This window comes from Lissotriton vulgaris, chromosome 2_1 (assembly GCF_964263255.1).
Source record: "Lissotriton vulgaris chromosome 2_1, aLisVul1.2, whole genome shotgun sequence".
NCBI classification, from domain to species: domain Eukaryota; kingdom Metazoa; phylum Chordata; class Amphibia; order Caudata; family Salamandridae; genus Lissotriton; species Lissotriton vulgaris.
The window spans coordinates 1,577,695,733-1,577,705,270 of record NC_141687.1 but is presented as its reverse complement, the minus strand read 5'-3'; positions in this window follow the sequence as shown (position 1 = coordinate 1,577,705,270).

Genomic DNA, 9,538 nt, shown 5'->3' with positions numbered 1-9,538 from the left:
GGTGGTACCGGCCTATAGGGTGTTTCCGTAGTCCAGGCGGCTTGTAACCAGTGCGTGGGTGACCGTTTTTCTAGTTTCGGTGGGGATCCAGCAGAATGTTTTTTTGAGCATGCGAAGAATGTTGAAGCAAGATGATGAAACGGCGTTGACTTGTCTGGTCATCGAGAGTGAGGAGTCCAGAATGACACCCAGGTTCCGTGCGTGGTCTGTCGGGGGTGGGTGCTTTTCCAAGGGCCTCTGGCCACCAATAGTTGTCCCATGCGGAGGGGGAGGTACCTAAGATAAGGACTTCTGTTTTGTCTGAATTCAGTTTCAGACGACTGAGCTTCATCCACTCAGCTACTTCTTTCATTCCTTCATGTAGGTTGGTTTTGGCGGTGTTAGGGTCTTTGGTGAGAGAGAGGATCAGTTGAGTGTCATCAGCGTAGGAGATGATGTTGAGGTTGTGTTGGCGTGCGATGGCCGCGAGGGGGCTCACGTATACGTTGAAGAGGGTGGGGCTGAGTGAAGATCCTTGTGGCACGCCGCAAATTACTTCAGTGGCCTCTGACTTGAATGGTGGGAGGCGGACTCTCTGAGTTCTTCCGGCAAGGAACGAGGTGATCCATTCCAGTGCTTTTCCTTGGATTCCAATGTTTCTGAGGCGTTGTAACAGGGTGCTATGACAGACTGTGTCGAAGGCTGCGGAGAGGTCGAGGAGGATGAGGGCGACTGTGTCTCCATTGTCCAGTAGAGTTACGACGTACGGACCGTCCGTGGCTATCAGATGCGCTCCGTGCAGATTCCGGTGAGAGAAGATGAGAGGCGCACAGCGTGCTCAGTAGCAGGCGAGGTGACAGGAGAGCGGGTGGCCTGGCACTAAAGCGGAGAGCGACTCAAGCTGAGCGGGGCTCTCGGCGATGGGGCGACCAGGCTCTGAGCTGTCACGACCTTGGAGGGCGAAGGCACCCGAGTCACAACTCTGGCGAGGGAATAAGAACTAAAGGCCCAGCAGCAAACGGGCACAGGCAGAATAGTACCCAATAGTCCTGGGGTTCCGTTCAGGGGGCAAGCTCGTGATCAAGCCCTTGGAGATAGTTTCAGGCACAAGTCTTCAAAGTCCTTTCTGGTCTTTTCCTCTCCGTTCTCAGCAAGGCACCACTGCAGGATTCCTTCTCCTCAGCTTCTCTTGGTCCTTCTAGTCAGGCAGAGGTTCGTTGTGGTCAAAACTGGATCTGATCTCTTAGGAGCAGGGCTCCTACCTTTATACTCTATTTCTTTTGTCTTGGCAGGCCAGGGGGCCTGAGCCTGGTTCAACACGGTTTTGGAGTACTCTGTTTACAGGACGCTGCCGTCTTCTTGCAGGGTGCAGGGCAGGAACATCAGACGCTCCGCAGGAGGTGGAGCCAGCATTGTGGTGGTGGAGCACAACCCTATTCAGAGTCAAGGACTACTCCGCCCACCCATCCTGGTGTAAGCACTCTATTCACCACCTGGTCACCCTGACTGTCCCCGGGAATTCCCCAGCCCTGTCACTCACACAAACCCAGACAGCAGATACACATCCTGGCAGAGGCGGGCTGAAATAGTCAGGCGAGCAAATGCTAACTTTCTAAAAGTAGCAGTTGCAAACACAGGATATTAAAATAAACCTTGCTAAAGGAAGTATTTTATTATTCTGAGTTCAGGCATACCAAACTCGACATGCCACTGTGTTCCCTGAGCCGGTTGGGACTATAGGGTGTAATAGTTCCAGCCGCTCACCTTGGCCTAAGAGAACAGGCAGCCCTTCAATAGTGAAGAACGAAAAAGGCGATAATTCACTACTAGGACATGCCACACACATCAGGCTTGTCCTACCTTACGCTTACAATGCACCCTGCCCGTGGGCCTACCTTAGGGGTGACTGATATGAAGGTTAGGGAAGGTTTAGGGACTGGCAAGTGTGGGCACTTGCACAGTCAGCGTGACAGTACCAGACTGTATGCGTGGTCTGCAATGGCGGACCCAAGACATCTTTTAATATGTCGCTTCTGGGTGTGCCGCAACCAGCGCTGCAGGCCCACTAGCGGCATTTGTATCTACAAGCCCCGGCACTCCTCGTGCACGTTACTGGGGACCGACAGTAAACCAAATAAGCCAATCATGGAAATCAATTATGGATACACTTTATATTGGGAGCACTTGCACTGTTGTACGGGTTGGCCGTGGCGCAGTGCCCTGAGCATCGAACACCAACAAAAACATCTGAGGCACATCAGCAAAAAAAGTGGAAGGGAGACTCACGCCAAGGTGCCAGTGGGTGGGGTCTATGGGGAGGGGGCAGTTCACAGATACTCTCCATCACAGAGGACATGGTCCTTACGCCTACAAGTGGGTGCAGGGGGTAAGGGGGGTGGGCAGGCAGTGGGGGACTTGGTGGTTTTTGGCCACTATAGGTGTGGCAGGGTATACTCAGACATGAGTCCCTTTCTCACTGCACCATCAGGATTCAAGTAAGCCGGGCCGAAGTAGGCTGAAATGCCAGAAACTGGTCCCCGGTAGCTTGTCTCCTTTCTGGTGAAGAATTGGCTTGGTAGTTTGGTTTGCCCTGTTCCCATCATGCACTGGGACAGGAACAGACTAATTTGCATGTAGCCAGGTTCTGAGCTGGGATGGTGCAGTGAGCTAAAAACGGTGATGGATCAAGCCCTGATCTTTGGACTGGGTAAGAGTGGTCTGCTTAATTCAGACACTCTGTTCATCACCACCCCCTTTTCTGAATCATTTTGTCCACCATAAGAGTGGAAGGGTATACTCAGATGTGAATCCCTTGCTCATTGCACCATCAGGATTCAAGCAAGCCGGGCCGACGACGGCTGAAATGCCAGAAACCGGTCCCCGGAAGCTTGCTTCCTTTCCAGTATAAGAATTGGCTTGGTAGTTTGGTTTGCCCTGTTCCCATCATGCACTGGGACAGGAACAGACTAATTTGCATGTAGCCAGGTTCTGAGCTGGGATGGTGCAGTGAGCTAAAAGATGGTGATGGATCAAGCCCTGATCTTTGGACTGGGTAAGAGTGGTCTGCTTAATTCAGACACTCTGTTCATCACCACCCCCTTTTCTGAATCATTTTGTCCACCATAAGCGTGGAAGGGTATACTCAGATGTGAGTCCCTTGCTCATTGCACCATCAGGATTCAAGCAAGCCAGGCCGACGATGGCTGAAATGCCAGAAACCGGTCCCCGGAAGCTTGTTTCCTTCCCAGTATAAGAATTGGGTTGGTAGTTTGGTTTGCCCTGTTCCCATCATGCACTGGGACAGGAACAGACTAATTTGCATGTAGCCAGGTTCTGAGCTGGGATGGTGCAGTGAGCTAAAAAACGGTGATGGATCAAGCCCTGGTCTTTGGACTGGGTAAGAGAGGTCTGCTTAATTCAGACACTCTGTTCATCACCACCCCCTTTTCTGAATCATTTTGTCCACCATAAGCGTGGAAGGGTATACTCAGATGTGAGTCCCTTGCTCATTGCACCATCAGGATTCAAGCAAGCCGGGCCGACGACGGCTGAAATGCCAGAAACCGGTCCCCGGAAGCTTGTTTCCTTCTCAGTATAAGAATTGGATTGGTAGTTTGGTTTGCCCTGTTCCCATCATGCACTGGGACAGGAACAGACTAATTTGCATGTAGGCAGGTTCTGAGCTGGGATGGTGCAGTGATCTAAAAAACGGTGATGGATTGCGCCCTGATATTTGGACTGGGTAAGAGTGGTCTGCTTAATTCAGACACTCTGTTCATCACCATCCCCTTTTCTGAATCATTTTGTCCACCATAAGCGTGGAAGGGTATACTCAGATGTGAGTCCCGTGCTCATTGCACCATCAGGATTCAAGCAAGCCGGGCCGACGACGGCTGAAATGCCAGAAACCGGTCCCCGGAAGCTTGTTTCCTTCCCAGTATAAGAATTGGCTTGGTAGTTTGGTTTGCCCTGTTCCCATCATGCACTGGGACAGGAACAGACTAATTTGCATGTAGCCAGGTTCTGAGCTGGGATGGTGCAGTGAGCTAAAAAACGGTGATGGATCAAGCCCTGATCTTTGGACTGGGTAAGAGTGGTCTGCTTAATTCAGACACTGTTCATCACCACCCCCTTTTCTGAATCATTTTGTCCACCATAAGCGTGGAAGGGTATACTCAGATGTGAGTCCCTTGCTCATTGCACCATCAGGATTCAAGCAAGCCGGGCCGACGACGGCTGAAATGCCAGAAACCGGTCCCCGGAAGCTTGTTTCCTTCCCAGTATAAGAATTGGCTTGGTAGTTTGGTTTGCCCTGTTCCCATCATGCACTGGGACAGGAACAGACTAATTTGCATGTAGCCAGGTTCTGAGCTGGGATGGTGCAGTGAGCTAAAAAACGGTGATGGATCCAGCCCTGATCTTTGGACTGGGTAAGAGTGGTCTGCTTAATTCAGACACTCTGTTCATCACCACCCCCTTTTCTGAATCAATATTTAATATTGAGTATAGTCTGTATGCTGTGAAAGGCAGACGGAAAATTAAACTCTGACGTGAGATTTGGGGACCAGTTCTGGCCTATATGGATGTATAAATCTTGCCGAATTCATTCTCTCTTTTGGGCTGTACAGCTACCTTTATAATAAGTGTATTATCTTTTTACTGGTAAAAATGCCTTCATTGTTATAACTTTATGCGTATTATGATCAAATGTAGTACACCAAGATAGTGCGCCATGATTTTCATCTTATTTCTTTCTTTTGTTGCTGTATAATATGTGCTTTGCTATGTGTCTTCATGGATATTTCAATAAAAAGATTAAAAAAAATAAAATAAGTAAAACTATCATCTGGGTGGGATTGTTCCCGGTCCCAGAAAGGGAATGAATCATGGAATCGACTCAGACACCTGCTCCGTGGAGCGGGGCATCACACGCCAAGACTCCTCTGTCTCATCGGGTGACGGACAGGGTGAAGTTGTAGCAAGCTTCAACTTCTTGTGTTTCTTATGGTAACCTAACCTATTTCTTATGGTGGCCTAACCCCTTCAATTCAATTCAATTCAATTAATTTATATAGCGCGCTACATACCCAGAGGGTCTCAAGGCGCTTGAAGAAGGGTGGGGAATTACTTGTCGAATATCCAGGTTTTAAGTTGCTTTCTGAATGCTAGGTGGTTCTGAGTGAGGCGAAGGTGAATGGGAAGTGAGTTCCAGGTTTTAGCCGCCAGGTAGGAGAAGGATCTTCCTCCCATGGTGGTTTTGTTGATGCGAGGTACAGCAGCAAGGGCTTGGTTGGAAGAGCGTAGCTGGCGGGAGGGGGTGTAGAAGGAAAGTCGTGTGTTGAGGCATTCGGGTCCAAGTTCGTAAAGTGCTTTGTGTGCGTGGGTTAGGAGGCGGAATGTTATCCTCTTATTGACGGGGAGCCAGTGGAGGTTTTTCAGGTGACCAGAGATGTGGTCTTTACGCGGGATGTCTAGTATGAATCTGGCTGATGCGTTCTGGATGCGTTGGAGTTTTTTCTGAAGTTTTGCGGTGGTACCGGCCTATAGGGTGTTTCCGTAGTCCAGGCGGCTTGTAACCAGTGCGTGGGTGACCGTTTTTCTAGTTTCGGTGGGGATCCAGCAGAATGTTTTTTTGAGCATGCGAAGGATGTTGAAGCAAGATGATGAAACGGCGTTGACTTGTCTGGTCATCGAGAGTGAGGAGTCCAGAATGACACCCAGGTTCCGTGCGTGGTCTGTCGGGGGTGGGTGCTTTTCCAAGGGCCTCTGGCCACCAATAGTTGTCCCATGCGGAGGGGGAGGTACCTAAGATAAGGACTTCTGTTTTGTCTGAATTCAGTTTCAGACGACTGAGCTTCATCCACTCAGCTACTTCTTTCATTCCTTCATGTAGGTTGGTTTTGGCGGTGTTAGGGTCTTTGGTGAGAGAGAGGATCAGTTGAGTGTCATCAGCGTAGGAGATGATGTTGAGGTTGTGTTGGCGTGCGATGGCCGCGAGGGGGCTCACGTATACGTTGAAGAGGGTGGGGCTGAGTGAAGATCCTTGTGGCACGCCGCAAATTACTTCAGTGGCCTCTGACTTGAATGGTGGGAGGCGGACTCTCTGAGTTCTTCCGGCAAGGAACGAGGTGATCCATTCCAGTGCTTTTCCTTGGATTCCAATGTTTCTGAGGCGTTGTAACAGGGTGCTATGACAGACTGTGTCGAAGGCTGCGGAGAGGTCGAGGAGGATGAGGGCGACTGTGTCTCCATTGTCCAGTAGAGTTCGAATGTCGTCTGTTGCTGCGATGAGTGCGGTCTCAGTGCTGTGTTTGGCTCGGAAGCCGGACTGTGAGGAGTCGAGGGATTTGTTGGTTTCAAGGAAGGTGGCGAGCTGGTTGTTGACAGCTTTCTCAATGACTTTGGCCGGGAATGGAAGGAGCGAGATGGGGCGGTAGTTTTTGAGTTCGGTGGGGTCAGCTGTGGGTTTTTTCAGAAGGGCGCTGAGTTCGGCATGTTTCCAGCTTTCCGGGAAGGTGGCGGAGTTGAGGGAGCAGTTGATGACGTCTCGGAGGTGTGGTGCTATGATGGAATCTGCTTTGTTGAAGATGTGGTGAGGGCATGGGTCTGTGGGGGATGCTGAGTGGATGGAGTTCATCAGGCGGATGGTGTCCTCAGTGGAGATTGGGTTCCAGTCATTAAGGATGTTCAAGGGGGGTGAAGGTGCGGCAGAATGTTGGGTGGGTTGGTCTCCAGGTTGGTTGTCGAAGCTGTTGCGGATGTCTGCGATTTTGTCGTGGAAGAACGAAGCTAGGGAGTCGCAAAGGGCTTGAGAGGGAGTTGGCAGTGGGGTTGGTAAACTCTTTGACGAGTTTGAATAGTTCCTTGCTGTTTTGGGCGTTGTTGTCTAGTCGGTCTTTGAATGCGGCTTTCTTGGCGGTCCGGATCAGTTGGTGGTGTATGCGGGTGGCGTTTTTGAAGGCGTCCCTGGTGTTGGTGTTTGGGTGTTTTTTCCAGGCCTTCTCAATGGAGCAACAGAGTTTCTTGGATTTCTTAAGATCATCGTTGAACCAGGGGGCGTTTTTGCTGCCTTGTTTGATTTGACGTTTTTTCAGAGGTGCTAGGTTGTCGGCGCTGTTGGTTAGCCATTGAGTGAGGTTAATGGCTGCTTGGTTGGGGTTCGAAGAGTGGGCAGGGTGGTTTTGAAGAAGCGATGAGGAGATCTGGTCGATGGTGATTTTGTTCCAGTTTCTTCGCAGAGTAGGTTGAGGATGGTTGTGGGTTGTGGTCTTTTTGTAGATAAAGTGAACACAGCTGTGGTCCGTCCAGTGGAGAACTGTGGTGTGACTGAAGGAGATATGTTTGCTGGAGGTGAAGATAGGGTCGAGTGTGTGACCTGCGTAGTGAGTGGGGGTATTAACAAGTTGTTTGAGTCCGAGGTTGCGAGATTGTCCAGAAGGGTGGTGGTGTTGCTGTCATTGCTTTTTTCCAGGTGAAAATTGAGGTCTCCCAGTAGAATGTAGTCCTCGGAGGGGAGGGCGTGTGGGGTGATAAAGTCAGTGATGTCTTCACTGAATTGTGCACGGGGTCCAGGTGGCCTGTAGAGGAGGGTGCCTCTGAGTGTGGTTTTGGGGTCGGTGTGGATCTGGAAGTGAAGGTGTTCGGCGCTAGCGAGGTTGACGTCTGAGCTGGTTGAGATGCGGATGGAATTCTTATGGACGATAGCGATGCCTCCTCCTGTTTGGTTGGTACGGTCTTTTCGGATGATCTTGTAGCCTTCCGGGATGGCAATGGTGATGTCTGGGGCTGAGGAGGTGTTCATCCATGTTTCTGTTAGGAAGGCGACGTCCGGAGAGATGGTGTCTAGTAGATTCCAAAGGTCGATGGCGTGTCTGTGGACCGAGCGGGTGTTGAGCAGGATGCATTTTAGGTGGTTGGTGTCAGATCTCTGTTTGGTGTTAGTGGATGAGGAGTTGGTCTTGGTGCCATCATACTTGCAGGAGTTGCATGTGAAGGGTCCATGGGTGTGTCCAGGAGCGGCTTGGACGCAGTTGGGGAGTCGACCGAGGTTAAGGGCTGAGAGGGTGGAGGGGTCGTATGTAATGCGGGTGGGGTGGGTTGTACGGGGGCCAGGGGGTCTGGAGCTGGGCGCGGGCTTGGCGCGGACGGGCGCAGACGGGCTTACCTTTGGCGCACCTTCGGCGCGAATGGGGCGCGACCGTTGCGCGTGAACGCTGCGCGAAAAGGCATCAGTCATATGTGGAAAGTGGGAGGGGGAGGGGTGAGGGGGGGGCAGCTGGGAGGCGGGAGCGGGGTGGGGCTCAGGTCAGGGAGGCAAAACAACAACAAAAATACAATTAAAATGGCCACAAGGGTTCTAGTCTCAGGGTTGGGGCTGAATGCACGTGAATAGCACTACGCTGACGGTAATGGCGCTGGCACAATCAGGCACGAATTTACATGCAGCAGAGAAATTTGTTAAAATTGAAGCGCACCTTGGCAGACAAGCGCTACGGGTAATTTCTCAGCAGTGATATGCTAATGTGGAACAATGCGAAGCCGTCTAGCGCAAGCAGTAATAAATTAATGGAAATGGAAAACCAAGGCAAAGCAGTCTAGAGCTACGATCTGTTGGCAATAAATACAATTATTCCGGTTCAAGCGAGCAAGGCAGGTAAAGCACTTATCAGTCTGGCGGTGTGGGGAGCAGCAGGGAGCAGCGTTTGGAGCGACCTCTTCTGCGAAGAGCAGGGCGGTCACAGCGTTAGGACGGTGGGGAGAGGAGAGCAGTATCCGTGGGAGGGGGGGGTCAGCTGGGAGGCGGGAGTGGGGTGGGGCTCAGGTCAGGGAGGCAAAACAACAACACAAATACAATTAAAAATGGCCGCAAGGGTTCTAGTCACAGGGTTGGGGCTGAATGCACGTGAATAGCGCTATGCTGACGGTAATGGCGCTGGCACAATCAGGCACGAATTTACATGCAGCAGAGAAATTTGTTAAAATTGAAGCGCACCTTGGCAGACAAGTGCTACGGGTAATTTCTCAGCAGTGATATGCTAATGTGGAACAATGTGAAGCCGTCTAGCGCAAGCAGTAATAAATTAATGGAAATGAAAAACCAAGGCAAAGCAGTCTAGCGCTACGATCTGTTGGCAATAAATACAATTATTCCGGTTCAAGCGAGCAAGGCAGGTAAAGCACTTATCAGTCTGGCGGTGTGGGGAGCAGCAGGGAGCAGCGTTTGGAGCGACCTCTTCACCTTCAAGTTGGAAGGTGAAGGCTTGGATCCCCTGGAGTGTTGCTCGGACCTTACTCTCGACCTTGACCGGGAGTGGGAGTGAGATTTCCAAGGCAACGGATGCCAGGCTACAAGCAGCTTTGGGGAAAGCGCCCTCAAAGCTTTGGCACTATGATCTGGCAGTTAGTGCACATGGTCATGGTTGCGGCCCAGGCACCAAAGGCACACAAGATGGGGGTCCGTAACCGACATGTTGTGGTGATAGGAGACTCACGGTTTGAACCCAGAGTTCCTTTGAACATCCTACACACCGAAATAAATGGGACAAAAAAGTCCCAAACA